The following is a 26320-nucleotide window of genomic DNA, read 5'->3' on the forward strand; positions in this document are numbered from 1 at the left end:
CGGCTGCACCTGTTTTGGCGGGAAAAAGTGCACAGGCTCTCTGATTGGTGGATTCAAATTCAGCAGCTCCCAGGCTGCTTGACTGACCTAGAAACTTGATTTTTCTCTCTGTGTGTGTGTGTGTGTGTGTGTGTGTGTGTGTGTGTGTGTGTGTGTGTGTGTGTGTGTGTGAGAGAGAGAGAGAGAGAGAGAGAGAAAGCCTGTTTATGGGATGATCTCATTGTAAGATTCAAATTCAATATATTTAGACTGGTTGATTGAATTGGCTCTTGTGTGTGTGTGTGTGTGTGTGTGTGTGTGTGTGTGTGAGAGAGAGAGAGAGAGAGAGAGAGAAAGCCTTTTATGGGATGATCTCATTGTAAGATTTAAATTCAATATATTTAGACTGGTTGACTGAATTGGCTCTGTGTGTGTGTGTGTGTGTGTGTGTGTGTGTGTGTGTGTGTGTGTGAGAGAGAGAGAGAGAGAGAGAGAGAAAGCCTTTTATGGGATGATCTCATTGTAAGATTTAAATTCAATATATTTAGACTGGTTGACTGAATTGGACCCTGTGTGTGTGTGTGTGTGTGTGTGTGTGTGTGTGTGTGAGAGAGAGAGAGAGAGAGAGAGAGAGAGAGAGAGAGAAAGCGTTTTCATTGTAAGATTTAAATTCAATATATTTAGACTGGTTGACTGAATTGGATCTGTGTGTGTGTGTGTGTGTGTGTGTGTGTGTGTGTGTGTGTGTGTGTGTGTGTGACAGAGAGAGAGAGAGAGAGAGCGAGAGAGAGAGAAAGTCGTTTTATGGGATGATCTCATTGTAAGATTCAAATTCAATATATTTAGACTGGTTGACTGAATTGGATCTTGTGTGTGTGTGTGTGTGTGTGTGTGTGTGTGTGTGTGTGTGTGTGTGTGTGTGTGTGTGTGTGTGTGTGTGTGTGTGTGTGTGTGTGTGTGTGTGTGTGTGTGTGACAGAGAGCGAGAGCGAGAGAGAGAGAGAGAGAGAGAGAAAGCCTTTTTACGGGATGATCTCATTGTAAGATTCAAATTCAATATATTTAGACTGGTTGACTGAATTGGATCTTGTGTGTGTGTGTGTGTGTGTGTGTGTGTGTGTGTGTGTGTGTGTGTGTGTGTGTGTTTGTGACAGAGAGAGAGAGAGAGAGAGAGAGAGAGAAAGCCTTTTTATGGGATGATCTCATTGTAAGATTCAAATTCAATATAGTTAGACTGGTTGACTGAATTGGATCTTGTGTGTGTGTGTGTGTGTGTGTGTGTGTGACAGAGAGAGAGAGAGAGAGAGAGACAGAGAAAGCCTTTTATGGGATGATCTCATTGTAAGATTGAAATTCAATATATTTAGACTGGTTGACTGAATTGGATCTTGTGTGTGTGTGTTTGACAGAGAGAGAGAGGGAGAGAGAGAGAGAGAGAGGGAGAGAGAGAGAGAGAGAGAGAGAAAGCCTTTTTATGGGATGATCTCATTGTAAGATTTAAATTCAATATAGTTAGACTGGTTGACTGAATTTGATCCTGTGTGTGTCTCTCTGTGCATGTGTGTTACCATATGTGTACATATTTGTGGTTGTGTGACTGTTATACTTTTTTTTGCTGGTTTTTTTTTTTTCATTTAACAATTACATTTGAGGGACCCTTAGCATGTTCAGGATTTTTTCAGCTGTCCATTTTGCTTTTCCAATTTTTCTATTTAGGTTATTACTATTGTGCTAAGTCATAGCATTTCTGCTGCTTTCCAGTATTTGTGCTAAATACAGCATTTCTGCTAAATCATACTATTTCTTCTATTTCATCAGATTTGTGCTAAATATAGTGTTTCTGCTACAAAATAGTATTTCTGCCAAATATAGTATTTTTGATTAATTATAGTTTTTCTACCAAATCATAGTACAGTTTTACTGCTTTTTATATGGCTTCTAAGACAACCAATCATATCCGAGGGCTTGCACATTCAAATTTGCATATTGTTGCCTTCATGGCTTCCCAGCCAGCCAATCATATCTTAGGCCTTGCACATTCAAATTTGCATATTGGGGCAATCATGGGTTCTAAGACAACCAATCATCTATGTCATATATCTATGATATTTCATATTTTTATTTTAAATGGTCAACATTTCAAGATTCTCCCATGTCTTCTGAACACAACGGTCTAAGAATGACCGTTTTAGCCCCTACGGTTAGGAATTTATGGCTGTTTGTTTGAGGGGAGTCCTCACTATGAGAAATAGACTGCAAAAATCCTGTCTCTCTCTGTGCTGCATGTGTAAAAGCCTGCACTTGGTGCACCAGTTTGGGGGAAAAAGCACACAACCTCTCTGATTGGTGGATTCAAATTGAGAAGCTCACAGCTGTTTGACTGACCTAGAAACATGCTGTTAACAGCCCCTGTTCACTTGCTGCTGCTGCTGCTGCTGTGTGTGTGTGTGTGTGTGTGTGTGTGAGTGAGAGAGAGAGAGAGACAGAGAGACAGAGAGAGAGAAAGAAAGACACACACAAAGACCTTTTTTAGGGCAGCATCTCATTGGTGGATAAAAATATAATATATTCAGACTGGTTGACTGGCATAGACCCTGTTTGTGTGTGTCTCTCACTGTACATTTGTGTATCCATATTTGATTTTCTGTGTATTTGGTGATTTGTGTATCCATATTTGATTTTGTGTATCTGTTGGCTTTTCTTTTTTTTTTTTTTTCTAAATGAATTTTTATTTTATTTTTTCACAGGTGAACAAAATTAGTTTTGAGCGAACTTAACCATGTTCCTTTTATTCAGCTTATCATTTTACCTTTCCAATATTTTCACTTAAGTTATTACTATTCTGCTCAATCATATTATCTGTTCTAAATCATTGTTATTAAGCTATATTGTAGGATTTCAGCTAAATCATAGTATTTCTACTATATTATATTTTTTCTTTCTAAATATAGCATTTCTGCTATAGAATAGTGTTTCTGCTATATTATAATATTTGTGCTAAACTGGAGTATTTTTGCTAAAACATAGTATTTATATAAAATTACAATATTAATAGTATATTACAGTGTCTCTGGTAAATCACAGCATTTCTGCTATGTTGTACTGTTTTTCTAAATCATAGTATTTCTGTAATGTTTAAGAATGTTTGGCTAAATATATTCTTTCTGTTATCTTATACTATTTCTCCTAAATTCTTGTATTTTTGAGAAGTTATCGTGTTTCTGGTAAGTTACAATATTTCTGCTAAGTTCTGCTATGCTATTGTATTTCTGCCAAGTATTATGTTTCCTCTAAGATATTGCAGTTCTAAGATACTACATTTTAGCAAAGTTCCTTTGCTTCTGCAAAGTTTTTACAATTTTTGCAACTTTTCAGCTTTTTCTGCTAGTTTCAGCAGAAAGCTTCAGCTTTAAAGCATCCACACTGCATTTTCGCAGGAAATGCAAATTTTTCTAGTTGTGTGGATGCTGGAGGCATCCACACTATTGAGTTCCTCTTGGGACTTCCGTACACTTTTCGCCGTGGATCTACTTCCACAATTTTCAGCCGATTTTCACCGCTCAAATTTTAAACTATTCTGCTATTTCTGCTAATGATGGCTATGTCTTTTGGTATTTTATACTATTATACTTTTTAAAATATTAAGCTTAATTTGTCCCATTGAAATGAATGGGAAACTTCCGCAATTCTGCTAAAACTTGCTTGTTTTTGAAACTTAACTACTTTTCCCTACTTTCACGTAGAACAACCATTCAAACTTTAAAATGTTCTCAAATTATTGGGCTATTTAGGAATAAATCAGCTTTTTCAAATCTTTTACCGTTTTACTTTTATGCCTCTTAAAGTTTTGAGTTGCAAAATTGTGATTTTTCACAAAATACATGCGTTGTTATGGTTGCTATGCACTTGGCTTCCAGTGTGCCACTGAAGGTTTTGCAGTCTTCTCTTCATGTCCGAACAACTTCTTGCTACTTGCTCAATTTTCACTCAACTTCCACAAATTATACATCAAAACGTAGGTATTTTTGCTGGCTTTCCGAAAATGCCACTATCATGGTTGTGGGATTTATAGAATTTTGGCAAATCTCCTCAGACCAACACAAAGTCTGAAAACTCTCCATAGAAAGTCAATGGAGAGTTTGTTCAAAATCACCGCTTGATTTCTGCAATGAGAGGCATATTCGAATCGTCATATCTCCTTAACGAAGCAAAGTTAAAACATGAGGCTTGTCCCAGTATATCTTCAGACACTCCTGACGCTCACAATTCAAGAATTTCTTTCTCACCTATTACCGTTCTGAAATGAGTTAGACTTGTTTGAGGGTAGGAAATTCATCGTTCGCTCAGATTTCTTCAGATTTCAAACTCTGAAATGAACCACTTTTTCTCTCGTCATATCTTTTAATGGATATCAACAGACACCTGAAAATTTCCAAGATTGTTCACCAAAGCCTGCTGTCTCTTACGGTGAAAAAATGATATTGATACTCCAAATAGATTTAGAGTTAGAAAGCGTTGTTTGAGGGCAGGTCAAGGCAGTTTTGCTTCGCCTCTACTCAGTTATGGTGCATTACAAGTCAAATATCTTTAATAATTCATGTTTTAATGATAAATTGTCAACACTTTGAGATTCCCCCATCTCTTCTGAACAAACGGTGTAAGAATGACTGTTCTACCCCCACGGTTAGGAAATTATGGCCATTTGTTTGAGAGGAATCCTCACTATGAGAAATTCACTGCAGAAATCCTGTCTCTGTGCTCTGTGTGTGTAAAACGGCTGCACCTGTTTTGGCGGGGAAAAAGTGCACAGGCTCTCTGATTGGTGGATTCAAATTCAGCAGCTCCCAGGCTGCTTGACTGACCTAGAAACTTGATTTTCTCTCCTGTGTGTGTGTGTGTGTGTGTGTGTGTGTGTGTGTGTGTGTGTGTGTGAGAGAGAGAGAGAGAGAGAGAAAGCCGTTTTATGGGATGATCTCATTGTAAGATTCAAATTCAATATATTTAGACTGGTTGACTGAATTGGATCTTGTGTGTGTGTGTGTGTGTGTGTGTGTGTGTGTGTGTGTGTGACAGAGAGAGAGAGAGAGAGAGAGAGAGAGAGAGAAAGCCTTTTTATGGGATGATCTCATTGTAAGATTCAAATTCAATATATTTAGACTGGTTGACTGAATTGGATCTTGTGTGTGTGTGTGTGTGTGTGTGTGTGTGTGTGTGTGTGTGAGAGGGAGAGAGAGAGAGAGAGAGAGAGAGAGAGAAAGCCTTTTATGGGATGATCTCATTGTAAGATTCAAATTCAATATATTTAGACTGGTTGACTGAATTAGATCTTGTGTGTGTGTGTGTGTGTGTGTGTGTGTGTGTGTGTGTGTACAGAGAGAGAGAGAGAGAGAGAGAGAGAAAGCCTTTTATGGGATGATCTCATTGTAAGATTTAAATTCAATATATTCAGACTGGTTGACTGAATTGGATCTTGTGTGTGTGTGTGTGTGTGTGTGTGTGTGTGTGTGTGTGTGATTTAAATTCAATATAGTTAGACTGGTTGACTGAATTTGATCCTGTGTGTGTCTGTCTGTGCATGTGTGTTACCATATGTGTCCATATTTCTGGTTGTGTGACTGTTATACTTTTTTTTGCTGTTTTTTTTTTTTTCATTTAACAATTACATTTGAGGGACCCTTAGCATGTTCAGGATTTTTTCAGCTGTCCATTTTGCTTTTCCAATTTTTCTATTTAGGTTATTACTATTGTGCTAAGTCATAGCATTTCTGCTGCTTTCCAGTATTTGTGCTAAATACAGCATTTCTGCTAAATCATACTATTTCTTCTATTTCATCAGATTTGTGCTAAATATAGTGTTTCTGCTACAACATAGTATTTCTGCCAAATATAATATTTTTGATTAATTATAGTTTTTCTACCAAATCATAGTACAGTTTTACTGCTTTTTATATGGCTTCTGAGACAACCAATCATATCCGAGGGCTTACACATTCAAATTTGCATATTGTTGCCTTCATGGCTTCCCAGCCAGCCAATCATATCTTAGGCCTTGCACATTCAAATTTGCATATTGGGGCAATCATGGCTTCTAAGACAACCAATCATCTATGTCCTATATCTATGATGTTTCATATTTTTATTTTAAATGGTCAACATTTCAAGATTCTCCCATGTCTTCTGAACACAACGTTCTAAGAATGACCGTTGTAGCCCCTACGGTTAGGAATTTATGGCTGTTTGAGGGGAGTCCTGACTATGAGAAATAGACTGCAAAAATCCTGTCTCTCTCTGTGCTGTAAAAGCCTGCACTTGGTGCACCAGTTTTGGCGGGAAAAAGCACACAGCCCCTCTGATTGGTGGATTCAAATTGAGAATCTCACAGCTGTTTGACTGACCTAGAAACATGCTGTTAACAGCCCCTGTTCACTTGCTGATGCTATGTGTGTGTGTGTGCGCGCGTGTGTGTGTGAGCCTGAGTGTGGGTGTGAGTGTTTGAGTGTGTGTGTGTGTGTGTGTGTGTGTGTGTGTGTGTGACAGAGAGAGAGAGAGAGAGAGAGAGAGAGAGAGAGAGAGAGAGAGAAAGCCTTTTTATGGGATGATCTCATTGTAAGATTCAAAATCAATATATTTAGACTGGTTGACTGAATTGGATCTTGTGTGTGTGTGTGTGTGTGTGTGTGTGTGACAGAGAGAGAGAGAGAGAGAGAGAGAGAGAGAGAGAAAGCCTTTTTATGGGATGATCTCATTGTAAGATTCAAATTCAATATATTTAGACTGGTTGACTGAATTGGATCTTGTGTGTGTCTCTCTGTGCATGTGTGTTTCCATATGTGTCCATATTTATGATTGTGTGGCTGTTATATATTTTGTTTTTTGCCGATTTTTTTCATTTAACAAGTATATTTGAGGGACCCTCAGCATGTTCAGCATTTTTTCAGCTGTCCATTTTGCTTTTCCAATTTTTCTGTTTAAGCTATTACTATTGTGCTAAATCATAGCATTTCTGCTGTTTTATAAGATTTGTGCTAAATATAGTATTTCTGATTAATTATAGTTTTTCTACCAAATCATAGTACAGTATTTTTGCTTTTTATAGGATTTTTATAGGATATTTATGTTGCTTAATATAGTATTTCCGCTTTTTATAGGATTTTTGCTTAATATAGTATTTCTGCTAAATGTAGTATTTATGCTTAATCATAGTATTTCTATATATTTCTGCCAGGTCCCCAGGCAGCCAATCCTCTGTGAGGACTGAGACATTCAAATTTACAAATCAGGGTCTGGACGGCTTCCCAGCTAGCCAATCATATCTGAGGTCTGCCCTTTCTTCTCTCGTCATATCTCAGCGACAGATGTACAAAGAGCAATGCAAATCACAGTCAAAGTACACCAAAGTACGCTGATTCACCCAGTACAAGAATTATGCTTCTAGTCCACCGAGTTTTTGAGTTACACGACGTTTTATAACTCCAAAAAACGGCGTTTTTCGCCTCTCACCGCAATCTAATTCTGACTACTCATCACCCTGTTTTCCAGGCGCTCGCTCTCTTTCCCAATTCTGCAAACATTTATGATTTTAGCAGCTTTTCTAATGTGGACCTCAGATTCTTGTTAACACTCCATGGCACAAATACTCTTCCCTTTAGGCTCTGTGTATGTGTGTGTATCAATATTTCTCCCATTTTAAAGTATTACTCCTCCATAATTGTATTTCTGTTAAATCAAAGTACTTTTACTACATCTTAGTACTTCTGCTCAATCATAGTATTTCTGCTAAATCATAGTATTTTGCCAAATTATGGTTTTTGTGCCAAATCATAACATTTGTTTTATGTTATAGTATTACTACTAAGTGGAGGAATTTCTCTCATGTTACAGTATATGTGCTGATTACAGTATTTCTGCTAAATCATAGTATTTCTACTATATTATATTTTTCTTTCTAAATATAGCATTTCTGCTATATAATTTTATTTCTGCTATGTTATAATATTTGTTCTAAACCAGAGTATTTCTGCTGAAACATAGTATTTCTGCCAAATGATAGTATTTCTGTCAAATTACAGTATTTGTGCTAAAACATAGTATGTTTTTTTTAAATTTCAATATTAATAGTATTTTACAGTGTCTCTGGTAAATCGCAGCATTTCTGCTATGTTGTACTGTTTTTCTAAATCACAGTATTTCTGTAATGTTTAAGAATGTTTGGCTGAATATATTCTTTCTGTTATCTTATACAATTTCTCCTAAATTCTTGTATTTTTGGGAAGTTATCGTGTTTCTGGTAAGTTACAATATTTCTGCTAAGTTCTGCTATGCTATTGTATTTCTGCCAAGTATTATGTTTCCTCTAAGATATTGCAGTTCTGCTAAGTTACTACATTTTAGCAAAGTTCCTTTGCTTCTGCAAGTTTTTACAATTTCTGCAACTTTTCAGCTTTTTCAGCTAGTTTCAGCAGACAGCTTCAGCGTTCCAGCATCCACACTGCATTTTCGCAGGAAATGCAAATTTTTCTAGTTATTATTCTCGTCGCTTCCGTACGTTTTTCGCCGTGGATCTACTTCCACAATTTTCAGCCGATTTTCACCGTTCAAATTTTAAACTATTCTGCTATTTCTGCTAATGATGGCTATATCTTTTGGTATTTTATACTGTTATACTTTTAAAATATTAAGCTTTTTCCTTTAATTTGTCCCATTGAAATGAATGGGAAACTTCCATAATTCTGCTAAAACTTGCTTGTTTTTGAAACTTAACTACTTTGTCATATTTTCACGTAGAACAACCATTCAAACTTTAAAATGTTCTCAAATTATTGGGCTATTCAGGAATAAATCAGCTTTTTCAAATCTTTTACCGTTTTATTTTTATGCCTCTTAAAGTTTTGAGTTGCAAAATTGTGATTTTTCAGAAAATACATGCGTTGTTATGGTTGCTATGCACTTGGCTTCCAGTGTGCCACTGTAGGTTTCGCAGTCTTCTCTTCATGTCCGAACAACTTCTTGCTACTTGCTCAATTTTCACTCAACTTCCACAAATTATACATCAAAACGTAGGTATTTTTGCTGGCTTTCAGAAAATGTCACTATCATGGTTGTGAGATTTATAGAATTTTGGCAAATCTCCTCAGACCAACACAAAGTCTGAAAACTCTCCATAGAAAGTCAATGGAGAGTTTGTTCAAAATCACCGCTTGATTTCTGTAATGAGAGGCATATTCGAATCGTCATATCTCCTTAACAAAGCGAAGTTAAGACATGAGGCTTGTCCGGTATATCTTCAGACACTCCTGACGCTCACAATTCAAGAATTTCTTTCTCACCTATTACCATTTGGCCATGAATTGGGTTTGTTTGAGGGTAGGAAATTCGTCCCTCGCTCAGATGTCTTCAGATTTCAAACTCTGGAAATGAGGCACTTTTTTCTCTCGTCATATCTTTTGATGGATTTCCACACAGACCTGAAAATTTCCATGACTGTTCGCCAAAGCCTGCTGTCTCTTACAGTGAAAGAATGATATCGATACTCCAAATAGATTTAGAGTTAGAAAGCATTGTTTGAGGGCAAGTCAAGGCAGTTTTGCTTTGCCTCTACTCAGTTACAGTGTATTACAAGTCATATATCTTCAATAATTTATATTTTATCGCTGAATTATGAAGACCTGCAGATTCCCCCATCTCTTCTGAACAAAACGGTGTTAGAATGAGCATTCTAGCCCCTACGGTTAGGAAATTATGGCCATTTGTTCGAGGGGAGTCCTGAATGTGAGAAATACACTGAAGAAAACCCATAGCTCTCTCTGTGTCTGTCTGTGTAAGTGCTGATTACAGCAGGTGCAGCCAATTTAGCTGACCTAGATATGCCAAGCCCAGACTCTCAACAGCCTCTGCACACTTTGCTCTCTCTGTGTGTGTGTGTGTATCAATATTTCTCCCATGTTAAAGTCTTACTCCTCCATAATAGTATTTGTGCTAAATCAAAGTACTTTTACTACATCTTAGTACTTCTGCTCAATCATAGTATTTCTGCTGAATCATAGTATTTTTGCCATATCATGGTATTTGTGGTAAAGCATTGTATTTCCACAAAATAACAGTATTATGTACTGTTATATTATTACTGCTCATAGTATTTCTGCCAAATCATAATATAACTGCAAAATAAAGGTTTTTGAGCCAAATCATAGTGTTTGTGCTAAATCCTAGTAATTCTGCTCAGTGATATAACTTCTGCTATGCTGTAGTGCTTTTTGCTAGATTATAGAATTTCTTCTAAATCAAAGTATTTCATGTAAATCATAGAGCAGTTTTACAGTCATCTTACTGTTAAGCCATAAATTACGTTTGTTTGAGGGTGGAAATCTGTCCTCCTCTCACTTTTCAAACTCTGAAAATGAAGCCGTTTCTTCTCTCATCATATCTCCGTGACGGAGGTAAAAGGAGCAATGAAAATCGCAGTGAAAGTTCAGCAAAGTCTGCTGATTCACCCAGTACAAGAATTGTGCTTCTATCCCACCTAGTTTTGGAGTTACATGACGTTTTGTAACTCCAAAAATCGGCGTTTTACGCCTCTCACCGCGATCTAAATCTGACAGTTCATTTCCCCGTTTTCCAAACCTCTGCTCTGTTTCCCAGTGGCACAGTTGGTAATGACGCCGGTCGACAACCCAAAGATCACGGGTTCAATTCCACCTTGGTCAACCTTTTTTTTTCCCCTAGAAATTAATACACTATCACAGACAAGTAATTCATATTCATCATTTATTACAATTCTGCAAAGTTTTATGATTTTAGCAGCTTTTCTAATATGGACCTCAGATTCTTCTTAACACTCCATGGCACAAATACTGTTCCCTTTAGGCTCTGTGTATCTGTGTGTGTATCAATATTTTCCCCATTTTAAAGTATTACTCCTCCATAATTGCATTTCTGTTAAATCAAAGTACTTTTACTACATCTTAGTACTTCTGCTCAATCATAGTATTTCTGCTAAATCATAGTATTTTTGCCATATCATGGTATTTGTGCCAAAACATTGTATTTGTACAAAGTCATAATATTTCTTCTAAATCATATTATTTCAATCAAATCTCAGGAATTGTGCTAAAACACAATATTATTACCAAATCATAGTATCTGTACCCAAACATATCTGTTCAACTTATTTAACTCTTCTCAACAGTCCAACACCTCTTCTTCACCCCGTTTCAGCAGAATTGAGTTTTTTCACCCCTTTTCAGCACAAATCCCAGCTTTTTCAGGTGTTTTCAACAGAAATCTCTTTTATTTCTGATTACTGATGTCTTTGTTTTTCAGCCACCCACCCTGTTTCCAGGTGGCGCAATCAGTAATGACACGGCTCTGCAGCCCAAAGGTCGTGGGTTCAATCCCACCTTGGTCAACATTTTTTTTTCACTACAAATTTATACACTATCACAGACCTGTAATTTATATTGCTAATTTTTTTCACTACAAATGAGTAGTACAAAAACATACTATGTCTGCAACATCACAGTATATCTGTTATGTTATAGTATTACTACTAAATCACATTATTTCTGCCAATTCAAGGAGGCTGACTGTTACTAAGTGCATCAGTGTACATAGGTCATCTCTTGTGTTGGAGTGCCCTCTTGTGGCGCCTTTTGGGTAGTGCCTTAGTAAACGTGAACACTGCAAAGAAGTGGTATCAGACTGGTTTGTAGTGGAGGAATTTGTTGCCAGTTTCTTTCATCTTTAATCCGTATTCATGTTGTAATGTAGTAGTACCACAATATGGCAGAAACACTATGTTTTGGCACAAATACTTTGATTTGGTATACTTTAGCTTCTTCACCCCTTTTCAGCAAAATTTTCATTTTTTTCACCCCTTTTCAGCACAAATTCCAGCTTTTTTGGCTGTTTTCAGAAAAAAAAACTCTTTTCAGCAGAAACTCTGCTGATTCATCTCTTTTCAGCGCAAGTTTCTGCTTCTTTGCCTCTTTTCCGCAGAAATTCTGCTGATCCACCTCGTTTCTGCAAAACTTTCAGCCTTTTCACCTGTTATCAGCACAATTCTCAGCAGCTTCTGCTCATTTCAGCAGAATTGTCCGTCTCTCCACAACAACTTTTTGCAACTTTTCATCTTTTTCAGCTTTTCAGCAGACAGCTTCAGCGTCAAGGCATCCACACAGCATTTTCGCAGGAAATGCAAATTTTTCTAGTTATTCTTGGTGTTTCCGTACACTTTTCGCCGTGGATCTACTTCCACAATTTTCAGCCGATTTTCACCGTTCAAATTTTAAACTATTCTGCTATTTTTGCTCTTTCCGGCTATATCTTTTAGTATTTTATACTATTATACTTTTTAAAATATTAAGCTTTTTTCCTTTATTTTGTCCCATTGAAATGAATGGGAAACTTCCGCAATTCTGCTAAAACTTGCTTGTTTTTGAAACTTAACTACTTTTTCCTACTTTCACCTAGAACAACCATTCAAACTTTAAAATGTTCTCAAATTATTGGGCTATTCAGGAATAAATCAGCTTTTTCAAATCTTTTACCGTTTTACTTTTATCCCTCTTAAAGTTTTGAGTTGCAAAATTGTGATTTTTCACAAAATACATGCGTTGTTATGGTTGCTATGCACTTGGCTTCCAGTGTGCCACTGAAGGTTTTGCAGTCTTCTCTTCATGTCCGAACAACTTCTTGCTACTTGCTCAATTTTCACTCAACTTCCACAAATTATACATCAAAACGTAGGTATTTTTGCTGGCTTTCCGAAAATGTCACTATCATGGTTGTGAGATTTATAGAATTTTGGCAAATCTCCTCAGACCAACACAAAGTCTCAAAACTCTCCATAGAAAGTCAATGGAGAGCTTGTTCAAAATCACCGCTTGATTTCTGTAATGACAGACATATTCGAATCGTCATATCTCCTTAACGAAGCAAAGTTAAGACATAAGGCTTGTCCCAGTATATCTTCAGACACTCCTGACGCTCACAATTCAAGAATTATTTTCTCACCTATTACCGTTCTGAAATGAGTTAGACTTGTTTGAGGGTAGGAAATTCGTCCTTCGCTCAGATTTCTTCAGATTTCAAACTCTGAAATGAACCACTTTTTCTCTCGTCATATCTTTTAATGGATTTCAACAGAGACCTGAAAATTTCCATGACTGTTCACCAAAGCCTGCTGTCTCTTACGGTGCAAGAATGATATCGATACTCCAAATAGATTTAGAGTCAGAAAGCGTTGTTTGAGGGGAAGTCAAGGCAGTTTTTGCTGCGCCTCTACTCAGTTATGGTGCATTACAAGTCAAATATCTTCAATAATTCATATTTTAATGATAAATTGTCAACACTGTAAGATTCCCCCATCTCTTCTGAACAAAACGGTGTGAGAATGACCGTTCTAGTCCCTACGGTTAGGAAATTATGGCCATTTGTTTGAGAGGAATCCACACTATGAGAAATAGACTGCAAAAATCCTGTCTCTCTGTTCTGAGTGTGTGTAAAAACGGCTGCACCTGTTTTGGCGGGAAAAAGTACACAGCCTCTCTGATTGGTGGATTCAAATTTAGCAGCTCCCAGGCTGCTTGAATGACCTAGCAAGTTGCTCCTCTCTCCTGTGTGTGTGTGTGTGTGTGTGTGTGTGTGTGTGTGTGTGTGTGTGTGTGTGTGTGTGTGTGTGAGGGAGAGAGAGCCTTTTTATGGGAGCATCTTATTGTATGATTTAAATTCAATATATTTAGACTGGTTGACTGAATTGGATCCTGTGTGTCTCTCTGTGCATGTGTGTTTCCATATGTTTCCATATTTGTGATTGTGTGAGTGTAACACTTTTTTTGCTGAGTTTGTTTTTTCATTTAACAAGTACATTTGAAGGACCCTTAGCATGTTCAGCATTTTTTCAGCTGTCCATTTTGCTTTTCCAATTTTTTTCTGTTTAAGTTATTACTATTGTGCTGAATCATACTATTTCTGCTATTTTATAAGATTTGTGCTAAATATAGTATTTCTGCCCAATATAGTATTTCTGATTAATTATAGTTTTTCTACCAAATCATATTACAGTATTTTTGCTTTTTATACCATTTTATAGGATATTTATATTGCTTAATATAGTATTTCTGCTTTTATAGCATTTGTGCTTAATATAGTATTTCTGCTTTTATAGGATTTGTGCTTAATACAGTATTTCTGCTAAATGTAGTATTTATGGTTAATCACACTATTACTATATATTTCTGCCAGCTTCCCAGCCAGCCAATCATATCTGAGGTCTGCCGCTTTTCTTCTCGTCATATCTCAGCGACGGATGTACAAAGAGCAATGAAAATCGCAGTCAAACTACACCAAAGTCCGCTGATTCACCCAGTACAAGAATTATGCTTCTAGTCCACCTAGTTTTGAGTTACACGACGTTTTGTAACTCCAAAAAACGGCGCTCTTTGCCTCTCACCGCGATCTAATTCTGACTGCTCATCACCCTGTTTCCCAAAGGCTCACTGTCTTTCCCAGTGGCGCAGCTGGTAATGACACAGCTCTGCAACCCAAAGGTCGTGGGTTCAACTCCACCTTGGACAACATGTTTTTTGCCCTACAAATTAATACACTATCACAGACCACTAATTCATATTCATCATTTATTACAATTATGAAAACTTTTTACCAGCTTTTCTAATATGGACCTCACATTCTTCTTAACACTCCATGGCACAAATACTCTTCCCTTTAGGCTCTGTGAATGTGTGTGTGTATCAATATTTCTCCCATTTTAAAGTATTACTCCTCCATAATTGTATTTCTCTTAAATCAAAGTACTTTTACTACATCTTAGTACTTCTGCTCAATCATAGTATTTCTGCTAAATCAGTAGTATTTTGCCAAATCATGGTTTTGTGCCAAATCATCTGAATCGTGTTTATTGGCCAAGTATATGTGCAGACAAATACAAGGAATTTGGTTCCGGTAGATGGTGGCTCTCAAGCACAGCAATGTAAATCTCTCACACACACACACACACACACACGCACCCACACACACACGTATCTATATATACATTGCACATGCATACACATACATACACAAAGCTGTGTAAACCAACTATAAATAACTAATCTAAACGTATATACATAAAATACAGAAATGAAATGAGATGGAATGAATACTACAGAATGTACATAAGGTGCAGTTGCAGTCTGGCAGTGGGAGCAGTGTGACAGTTCAACTGTTTAGAAGGGAGATGGCGAGGGAAAGAAACTGTTCCTGTGTCGGGTGGTCCTGGTCTGCAGGCTTCTGTACCGTCTGCCAGAGGGCAGCAGATCAAAAAGTCTGTGTCCAGGGTGTGAGGGGTCTGTGATGATTTTCCCTGCCAGTTTCCTGGTTCTTGAGAGGTACAGATCCTGGATGGAGGGCAGGGGGCGCCGATGATCCTTTCTGCTGCCCGTACAGTCCGCTGCAGTCTGCACCTGTCCTGTTTAGTGGCTGCACCATACCGGACTGTGATGGAGGAGCACAGGACAGACTCAATGACTGCAGTGTAGAACTGGATCAGCAGCTCCTGTGGAAGACTGTACTTCCCCAGTTGTCTCAGGAAGTACATCCTCTGCTGGGTCTTTTGAGGATGGAGTTGATGTTGGTCTCCCACTTCAGGTCCTGGGAGATGGTGGTACCCAGCAACTTGAAGATCTCCACAGTCGACACAGGGCTGTCTGATATGATGAGGGGGGGCAGAGTTGAGGGATGTCTCCTGAAGGCCACTGTCATCTCTACAGTTTTAAGAGTGTTCAGCTCCAGATTGTGCTGACTGCACCAGCGTACCAGCCGCTCAACTCATCATAACATTTGTGTTATGTTATAGTATTACTACTAAGTGGAGGAATTTCTGTCATGTTACAGTATATGTGCTGATTACAGTATTTCTGTATAATAGAATTTTGGCAAATCTCCTCACACCAACACAAAGTCGCAAAACTGCATAGAAAGTCAATGGAGAGCTTGTTCAAAATCACCACTGGATTTCTGTAATGAGAGGCATTTTCAAATCGTCATATCTCAACGCAGCAAAGTTAAGACATGAGGCTTGTGCCAATATATCTTCAGACACTCCTGACGCTCACAATTCAAGAATTTCTTTCTCACCTATTACCATTTGGCCATGAATTGGGTTTGTTTGAGGGTAGGAAATTCATCCCTCGCTCAGATTTCTTCAGATTTCAAACTCTGGAAATGAGGCACTTTTTTCTCTCGTCATATCTTTTTGATGGATTTCCACACAGACCTGAAAATTTCCATGACTGTTCACCAAAGCCTGCTGTCTCTTACGGTGCAAGAATGATATCGATACTCCAAACAGATTTAGAGTTAGAAAGCATTGTTTGAGGGCAAGTCAAGGCAGTTTTCGCTTTGCCTCTACTCAGTTATGGTGCATTAGAAGTCAAATATCTTCAATAATTCATATTTTAATGATAAATTGTCAACACTTTAAGATCCCCCCATCTCTTCTGAACAAAACGGTGTAAGAATGACCGTTCTAGCCCCTACGGTTAGGAAATTATAGCCATTTGTTTGAGGGGAATCCTCACTATGAAAAATAGACAGCACAAATCCTGTCTCTGTGCTGCATGTGTGTAAAAACAGGTGCACCTGTTTTGGCGGGAAAAAGTATACAGCCTCTCTGATTGGTGGATTCAAATTCAGCAGCTCCCAGGCTATTTGGCTGCTGCTGCTGCTAGTGTGTGTGTGTGTGTGTGTGTGTGTGTGTGTGTGTGTGTGTGTGTGAGAGAGAGAGAAAGAGAGGCGAGAGAGCGTTTTTATGGGAGCATCTTATTGTATGATTTAAATTCAATATATTTAGACTGGTTGACTGAATTTGATCCTGTGTCTCTCTGTGCTTGTGTGTTTCCATATGTGTCCATATTTTTGATTGTGTGACTGTTATACTTTTTTTTTGCTGATTTTTTTTTTCATTCAACAATTACATTTGAGGGAGCCTTAGAATGTTCAGCATTTTTTCAGCTGTTCATTTTGCTTTTCCAATTTTTCTATTTCAGTTATTACTATTGTGCTAAGTCATAGCATTTCTGCTGTGTGTGTGTGTGTGTGTGTGTGTGTGTGTATGACAGAGAGAGAGAGAGAGAGAGAGAGCCTTTTTATGGGTGTATCTTATTGTGTGCCTACTGGTGGTGGTCAGAGGGCCCGGTGGCGCCAGTGTCCAGCAGCCTCGCCTCTGTCAGTGCGCCCCAGGGTGGCTGTGGCTACAACATAGCTTGGCATCACCAGTGTGTGAATGGGTGAATGACTGGATATGTAAAGCGCTTTGGGGTCCTTAGGGACCATAAAAGCGCTATATAAATACAGGCCATTTACCATGTCCATATTTGTAATTGTGCAAGTTATTACTATTATGCTAAATTATAGTATTTCTGCTACTTTTCGGTATTTGTGCTAAATACAGTATTTCTGCTAAATCTTAGTATTATTGCTTAATCATATTATTTGAGCAAAATCATAGTATTTGAGCATATTCTTTCTATTTGTGTCATAGCATAGTATATTTGCTGAATTACAGCATTTCTGCTATGTTGTAGTATTTGTCCTAAATCACAGTATTTGTGCAATGTTTAGGTATTTTGTTTAAATAAAGTATCTATGTAATCTTGTACCATGGTTGCTAAAATCCTGTATTTCTGAAAAGTTATCTTGTTTCTGCTAAGTTACAATATTTATTCTAATTTCTGCTGCTAAGTTCTGCTATGTTATTGTATTTCTGCCAAGTATTATGTTTTCTTTACGTTATTGCAGTTCTGCTAAGTAATTACATTTTGCTAAGTTCTTATGCTTCTGCAAAGTTATTACAATTTTTGCAAAGGTTTTACAATTTCTGCAACTTTTCAGCTTTTTCAGCTAGTTTCAGCTGACAGCTTCAGCTTTACAGCATCCACACTGCATTTTCGCAGGAAATGCAAATTTTTCTAGTTGTGTGGATGCTTTATGCATCCACACTATTGAGTTCCTGTTTCTCTTTATTCTTTATACTTTATTGTGTGGATGCTTTATGCATCCACACTATTGAGTTCCTGTTTCTCTTTATTGTGTGGATGCCCTCAAGGGCTTCCACACTATTGTTTTCCTGTTTCTCTTTCTTCTTTATTATTATTCCCCTAGTTGCTTCCGTACACTTTTTGGCACTTATCTACTCCCTCAGTTTTCAGCCGATTTTCTCCGTTCAAACTCTAAACTGTTCTGCTCTTTCTGCTAATGCCGGCTATGACTTTTGGTGTTTATTACTGTTATACTTTTTAAAATATTACACTTTTTTCCTTTAATTTGTCCCATTGAAATGAATGGGAAACTTCCACAATTCTGCTAAAACTTGCTTGTTTTTGAAACTTAACTACTTTGTCATACTTTCACCTAGAAACTCCATTCAAACTTTAAAATGTTCTCAGACTATTGGGCTATTCCTGAATGATTCAGCTTTTTCAGATCTTCTACCGTTTTAATTTTATACCTCTTTAAGTTTTCAGTTGCAAAATTGTGATTTTTCAGAAAATACATGCGTTGCTATGGTTGCTATGCAATTAAGTCAGAGTGAGTGCTGGTCCGTTCTGAATTTTCTCTTCATGTCTAAACAACTTCTTGCTACTGACTCAATTTCCACTCAACCCCACAAATTATACATCAAAACGTAGGTATTTTTGCTGGCTTTCAGACAATGTCACTATCTTTATTGTGAGATTTACCGTTTTTTGCAATTTGCCTCGGAGTGACACAAGGTCTCAATACTCCCCATTCAAAGTCTATGGGAGGTTTTGAAATTCAGAGCTGAAATTCTGTAACGGGAGGCATTTTAAAATCGCCATATCTCTTTAACAAAGCAAAGTTAGGACATGAGGCTTGTGCCAATATATCTTCAGACACTGCTGACACTCACAGTGGAAGCAGTTTTACAATTATCTTACCGTTGAGCAATGAATTACGTTTGTTTGAGGGTGGAAATCTGTCCTTCTCTCAGTCTTCAAACTCTGGAAATGAAGCCGTTTCTTCTCTCGTCATATCTCCGCGACGGAGGTAGAACGAGCTATGAAAATCGCAGTCAAAATACACCAAAGTCCGCTGATTCACCCAGTACAAGAATTATGCTGCTAGCCCTCCTAGTTTTTGAGTTACACGACGTTTTGTAACTCCAAAAAACGGCGTTTTCGCCTCTCACCGCGATCTATTTCTGACTGCCCAAGTATCTGTCTTTCAGACCGCCGCCCCCTTTCCAGGTGGCGCAATCAGTAATGACATGGCTCTGCAGCTCAAAGGTCGTGGGTTCAATCCCACCTTGGTCCACGTTTTTTTTTTTCACTACAAATTTATACACTATCACAGACCTGTAATTTATATTGCTAATTTATTACAATTCTGCAAAGTTTTATGATTTTAGCAGCTTTTCTAATATGGACCTCAGATTCTTGTCAACACCACATGGCAGAAATACATACAAGTAAACAGCCTGATGAAGCAGACAGAAGCAGTACCTCTGATTGGTGAATTGGAGCAGAACCAGGTTGTTCTGCCTCTTTTCAGCAGAAATTCTGCTCATTCACCTCTTTTCAGCGCAATGTTCTGCTTCTTTCCCTCTTTTCTGCAGAAATTCTGTTGATTTACCTCTTTTCTGCAAAATTTTCAGCCCTTTTACCTCTTATGAGCACAATTCTCAGCAGCTTCTGCTCATTTCACCATAATTGTCAGTCTCTCCATCTCCTTCCTTGTGAGAGTCAGTTTGGCACAGTGAGATGAGTAGCCGCCTTGAGCCCAGGAGGGCGGGCCAGGTTCGAAACATAGACTGTCTGCAACATAACAGTATATCTGTTATGTTATAGTATTACTACTAAGTCACAGTATTTCTGCCAATTCGTATTATTTGTACTAAATCATACTACTCGTGCCAAATCATAGTATTTGTTGCAAATCATAGTATTCAAACCAAAATATAGTATTTGTACCAAAGCATTGTATTTGTATGAAGTACCGTATTTCTGCCAAATCATAGAATTACTGCAATTTCACAGTATTTTGAGGAATCCCTTTTGTGATAGTATTACTTCTAAGTCATAGTATTTCTACTTTGTCATAGTATTTGTACTAAAACGTAGCATTTCTGCCAAATCATAGTATTACTGCTATCTCATAGTATTTGAGTGAAATTACAGTGTTTCTGCAAAAACATTGTATTTCTGCTAAATCATAGTATTTCTGTTATCTTAGAGTACTTGTACTCAATTATAGTATTTGTGCCAAAGTTTAGTATTTCTGCCAAATCATATTTATGTGAATTTGTACACTGTAATATCGCTGTATTACGTAGTGTCTAAGTAGGAGGCTGACTGTTACTAAGTGCATCAGTGTACATAGGTCATCTCTTGTGTTGGAGTGCCCTCTTGTGACGCCTTTTGGGTAGTGCCTTAGTAAATGTGAACACTGCAAAGAAGTGGTATCAGACTGGTTTGTAGTGGAGGAATTTGTTGCCAGTTTCTTTCATCTTTAATCCGTATTCATGTTGTAATGTAGTAACTTTTGTGGCACAAATACCACAATATGGCAGAAACACTATGTTTTGGCACAAATACTTTGATTTGGTATACTTTAGCTTCTTCACCCCTTTTCAGCAAAATTTTCATTTTTTTTCACCCTTTTCAGCACAAATTCCATTTTTGGGGCTGTTTTCAGAAAAAAAAAACTCTTTTCAGCAGAAATTCTGCTGATTTACCTCTTTTCAGTGCAATGTTCTTCTTCTTTCCATCTTTTCTGCAGAAATTCTGCTGATTCACCTCTTTTCTGCAAATTTTTCAGCTTTTCACATCTTCTCAGCACAAAACTCAGCAGCTTCTGCTCATTTAGCAAAATTGTCAGTTTCTCCATCTCTTGTGTTTGTCGGAACAAGTTTAGTTCAGTGAGATGAGTAGCTTCCTTGAGACCAGAAGGGCCAGGTTTAAATCCTGGTCATGGGATTTGAACACCTGTTTTCAGCACAAATCTCAACTTATTAGCTGTTTTAAGCAGAAACCTGTTTTACATGAGAGAAACATTTTAACTCAATTTCAGCTTTTTCACCCCTTTTCAGCAAAATTTTCAGTTTCCCAGCTTTTTCAGCTATTTTCAGCAAAAACATCTTTTCAGCAGAATTCTGAAAAGAGTTCTGCAGAACACTTTTCAGCAGAACTTCTGCTGACTGAACTGTTTTCAGCAGAATTTTCACCTCTTTTCAGCCCAAATTCTGCTTGTTCACCTCTTCTGCAAAATTTTCAGCCTTTTCACCTCTTATTAGCACAAATCTCAGCTGTTTTCAGGAAAAACTCTTTTAAGCAGAAATTCTGCTGATTCACCTCTTTTCTGCAAAATTTTCAGCCTTTTCTCCTCTTACCAGCACAATTCTCAGCAGCTTCTGCTCATTTCAGCAAAATTGTCAGTCTCTCCACCTCTTCTTTGTGAAAATGAGTTTGCGTAATTGAGAGTGACTTTGGCACAGTGAGATGAGTTACCGCCTTGAGACTAAGAGGGCCAGGTTCAAATCCTGCTCAAGGCAACATTTTTTTTTCACCACCATACAACTTTTTGCAACTTTTCATCTTTTTCAGTTTTTGAGCAGACAGCTTCAGCATTAAGGCATCCACACAGCATTTTCGCAGGAAATGCAAATTTTTCTAGTTGTGTGGATGCTTTAAGCATCCACACTATTGTTTTCCTGTTTCTCTTTATTCTTTATACTTTATTCTTCAAGTTGCTTCCGACGTTTTTGGACCTTATCTACTTCCACAATTTTCAGCCGATTTTTGCCGTTCAAATTTTAAACTATTCTGCTATTTCTGCTAATTCCGGCTATGACTTTTGGTATTTTTGCTGTTATACTTTTTAAAATATTAAGCTTTTTATGCTTTTTTTTTGTCCCATTGAAATGAATGGAAAACTTGCAAAATTCAGCTAAAACCTGCCTGTTTTTGAAACTTAACTACTTTTTCCTACTTTCACGTAGAACAACCATTCAAACTTTAAAATGTTCACAAATTATTGGGCTATTCATGAATGATTCAGCTTTTTCATATCTGTTACCGTTTTCATCTTATCCCTCTTTAAGTTTTGAGTTTCATCTTTGTGATTTTTCACAAAATACATGCGTTGTTATGGTTGCTATGCAGTTGGTTCTAAGTGAGCCACTGTACCTTTGGCAATTTTCTCTTCATGTCCGAACAACTTCTTGCTACTCGCTCAATTTTCACTCAACCCACACAAATTATACATCAAAACGTAGGTATTTTTGCTGGCTTTCAGAAAATGTCACCATCATTGTTGTGAGATTTATAGAATTTTGGCAAATCTCCTCAGACCAACACAAAGTCGCAAAACTCTCCATAGAAAGTCAATGGAGAGCTTGTTCAAAATCACCACTTGATTTCTGTAATGAGAGGCATATTCGAATCGTCATATCTCCTTAACGAAGTGAAGTTAAAACATGAGGCTTGTCCCAGTATATCTTCAGACACTCCTGACGCTCACAATTCAAGAATTTCTTTCTCACCTATTACCATTTGGCCATGAATTGGGTTTGTTTGAGGGTAGGAAATTTGTCCCTCGCTCAGATTTCTTCAGATTTCAAACTCTGGAAATGAGGCACTTTTTCTCTCGTCATATCTTTTTGATGGATTTCCACAGAGACCTGAAAATTTCCATGACTGTTCACCAAAGCCTGCTGTCTCTTACGGTGAAAGAATGATATCAATACTCCAAATAGATTTAGAGTTAGAAAGCGTTGTTTGAGGGCAAGTCAAGGCAGTTTTCGCTTGCCTCTACTCAGTTATGGTGCATTACAAGTCAAATATCTTTAATAATTCATATTTTAATGATAAATTGTAAACACTTGAAGATTCCCCCATCTCTTCTGAACAAAACGGTGTAAGAATGACCGTTCTAGCCCCTACGGTTAGGAAATTATGGCCATTTGTTTGAGAGGAATCCTCACTATGAGAAATACACTGCAGAAATCCTGTCTCTCTCTGTGCTGCGTGTGTAAAAACGGCTGCACCTGTTTTGGCGGGAAAAAGTACACAGGCTCTCTGATTGGTGGATTCAAATTTAGCAGCTCCCAGGCTGTGATTGTGATTGTGTGACTGTTATACTTTTTTTTGCTGATTTTTTTTTTCATTTAACAATTACATTTGAGGGACCCTTAGCATGTTCAGCATTTTTTCAGCTGTTCATTTTGCTTTTCCAATTTTTCTGTTTAAGTTATTACTATTGTGCTGAATCATACTAATTCTGCTATTTTATAAGATTTGTGCTAAATATAGTATTTCTGCCAAATATAGTATTTCTGATTAATTATAGTTTTTCTACCAAATCATAGTACAGTATTTTTGCTTTTTATAGGATTTGTGCTTAATACAGTATTTCTGCTAAATGTAGTATTTATGCTTAATCATACTATTACTCTATATTTCTGCCAGGTCCCCAGGCAGCCAATCCTCTGAGGACTGAGACATTCAAATTTACATATCAGGGCCTGCACGGCTTCCCAGCCAGCCAATCATATCTGAGGTCTGCCCTTTCTTCTCTCGTCATATCTCAGCGACGGATGTACAAAGAGCAATGAAAATCACAGTCAAAGTACACCAAAGTCCGCTGATTCACCCAGTGCAAGAATTATGCTTCTAGTCCACCTAGTTTTTGAGTTACACGACGTTTTGTAACTCCAAAAAACGGCGCTCTTTGCCTCTCACCGCGATCTAATTCTGACTGCTCTTCACCCTGTTTTCCAGGCGCGCCTTCTCTTTCCCAGTGGCACAGTTTGTAATGACACAGGTCTGCAACCCAAAGGTCGTGGGTTCAATTCCACCTTGGTCAACATGTTTTTTTTCCCTACAAATTAATACACTGTCACAGACCACTAATTCATATTGATCATTTATTACAATTCTGCAAACTTTTATGATTTTAGCAGCTTTTCTAATATTGACCTCAGATTCTTGTTAACACTCCATGGCACAAATACTGTTCCCTTTAGGCTCTGTGTATGTGTGTGTGTATCAATATTTCTCCCATTTTAAAGTATTACTCCTCTATAATTGTATTTCTGTTAAATCAAAGTACTTTTACTACATCTTAGTACTTCTGCTCAATCATAGTATTTTGCCAAATCATGGTTTTTGTGCCAAATCATAACATTTGTCTTATGTTATAGTATTACTACTAAGTGGAGGAATTTCTGTCATGTTACAGTATATGTGCTGATTACAGTATTTCTGCTAAATCATAGTATTTCTACTATATTATATTTTTCTTTCTAAATATAGCATTTCTGCTATATAAGTGTATTCTGCTATGTTATAATATTTGTGCTAAACCAGAGTATTTGTGCTGAAACATAGTATTTCTGCCAAATGATAGTATTTCTGCCAAATTATAGTATTTGTGCTAAAACATAGTTTTAATTTTAAATTACAATATTCATAGTTCATCACAGTGTCTCTGGTAAATCACAGTATTTCTGCTATGTTGTACTATTTTTCTAAATCATAGTGTTTCTGTAATGTTTAAGTATTTTTGGCTAAATATATTCTTTCTGTTATCTTATACTATTTCTCCTAAATTCTTGTATTTTGAGAAGTTATCATGTTTCTGGTAAGTTACAATATTTCTGCTAAGTTCTGCTATGCTACTGTATTTCTGCCAAGTATTATGTTTCTTCTAAGATATTGCAGTTCTGCTGGATTTCTGTAGGAGGCATTTTAAAATCGTACCTATCTCTTTAACAAAAGCAAAGTTGGGACATAGAGGCTTGTGTAATATATCTTCAGACACTGCTGACACTCACAGTGGAAGCAGTTTTCTAATTATCTTACCGTTGAGCAATGAATTACGTTTGTTTGAGGGTGAAACTGTCCTTCATCTCAGTCTTGAAACTCTGGAAATGAAGCGTTTCTTCTACGTCATATCTCCCGCGGCGGGTGACGACTATAATCGCGATCCAAAAATACACCAAAGTCCGCTGATTCACCCAGTACCAAGAATTATGCTGCTAGCCCTCCTGGTTTTTGAGTTACGACGTTTTGACTCAAAACAGCGGCGTACGCCTCTCACCGCGATCTATTTTCTGACTGCGCAAGTATCTGTCTTTCAGACCGCGCCCCCTTTCAGGTGGCGCAATCAGTAATGAACGGCTCTGCAGCTCCAAAGGTCGTGGGTTCAATCCCACCTTGGTCCACGTCACTAGAAATTTATAGCACTATCACAGACCTGTAATTTATATTGCTAATTTATTACAATTCTGCAAAGTTTTCATGATTTTGCAGCTTTTTCCTAATATGGACCTCAATTCTTGTTAGCTGCTCCATGGCAGAAACAAGTACACAGCCTGATGAAACAGACTGAGGCAGTACCTCTGATTGGTGAATTTGAGCAGAACCAGGTTGTTCTTTCATTTCATTTCTTTATTCTATTTCGCACTGGTTCTAACAGTGTTTCTTTTTCTACATACAGAAGCTTCTGCCTCTTTCATGAAATTCTGCTCATTCACTCTCATCTCTTGTGTTGGGTGCCCTACTTGTGGCGCCTTTTTGGTAGTGCCTTAATAGCGTGAACACTGCAAAAAGAAGTGATGTCAGACTGGGTTTTGTAGTGGAGGAATTTGTTGCCAGTTTCTTTCATCTTTTAATCCGTATTCATGTTGTAATGTGGCAGTGACCACAATATGGCATTTGGTATGCTTTAGCTTCTTCACCCTTTTCAGCAAAATTTTCATTTTTTCCACCCTTTTCAGCACAAATTCCAGCTTTTTGGCTGTTTTCAGAAAAAAAATCTTTCAGCAGAAACTGCTGATTCATCTTCAGCGCAAGTTTTATGATTTTAGCAGCTTTTCTAATATGGACCTCAGATTCTTGTTAACGCCCATGGCAGAAATATACAAGTACCCACCTGATGAAGCACACGAGGCAGTACCTCTGATTTGTGAATTTGAGTGAAACAGGTTGTTTTGTTTCTTTTCGTAGCAGAAATTCGTTGATTCACCCTTTTCTGCAAAATTTTCAATCATTTCACCTCTTATCAGCGCAATTTCAGCAGTTTCTGCTCATTTCACCATAATTGTCAGTCCTCCATCTCTTGCCTTGTGAGAGTGAATTTGGCACAGTGAGATGAGAGTCGGCTTGCGCCCAGGAGGTCCAGGTTCGAACCCTGCTCAGGGTGACATTTTTTCCACCACCATACAACTTTTTGCAACTTTTCATCTTTTCAGCTTTTCAGCAGACAGCTTCAGCGTACGGCATCCACACAGCATTTTCGAGGAAATGCAAATTTTTCTGTTTCTTTAT

The sequence above is a fragment of the Oreochromis aureus genome, linkage group 12 (assembly GCF_013358895.1).
Source record: "Oreochromis aureus strain Israel breed Guangdong linkage group 12, ZZ_aureus, whole genome shotgun sequence".
In the NCBI taxonomy this organism is placed as follows: Eukaryota; Metazoa; Chordata; class Actinopteri; order Cichliformes; family Cichlidae; genus Oreochromis; species Oreochromis aureus.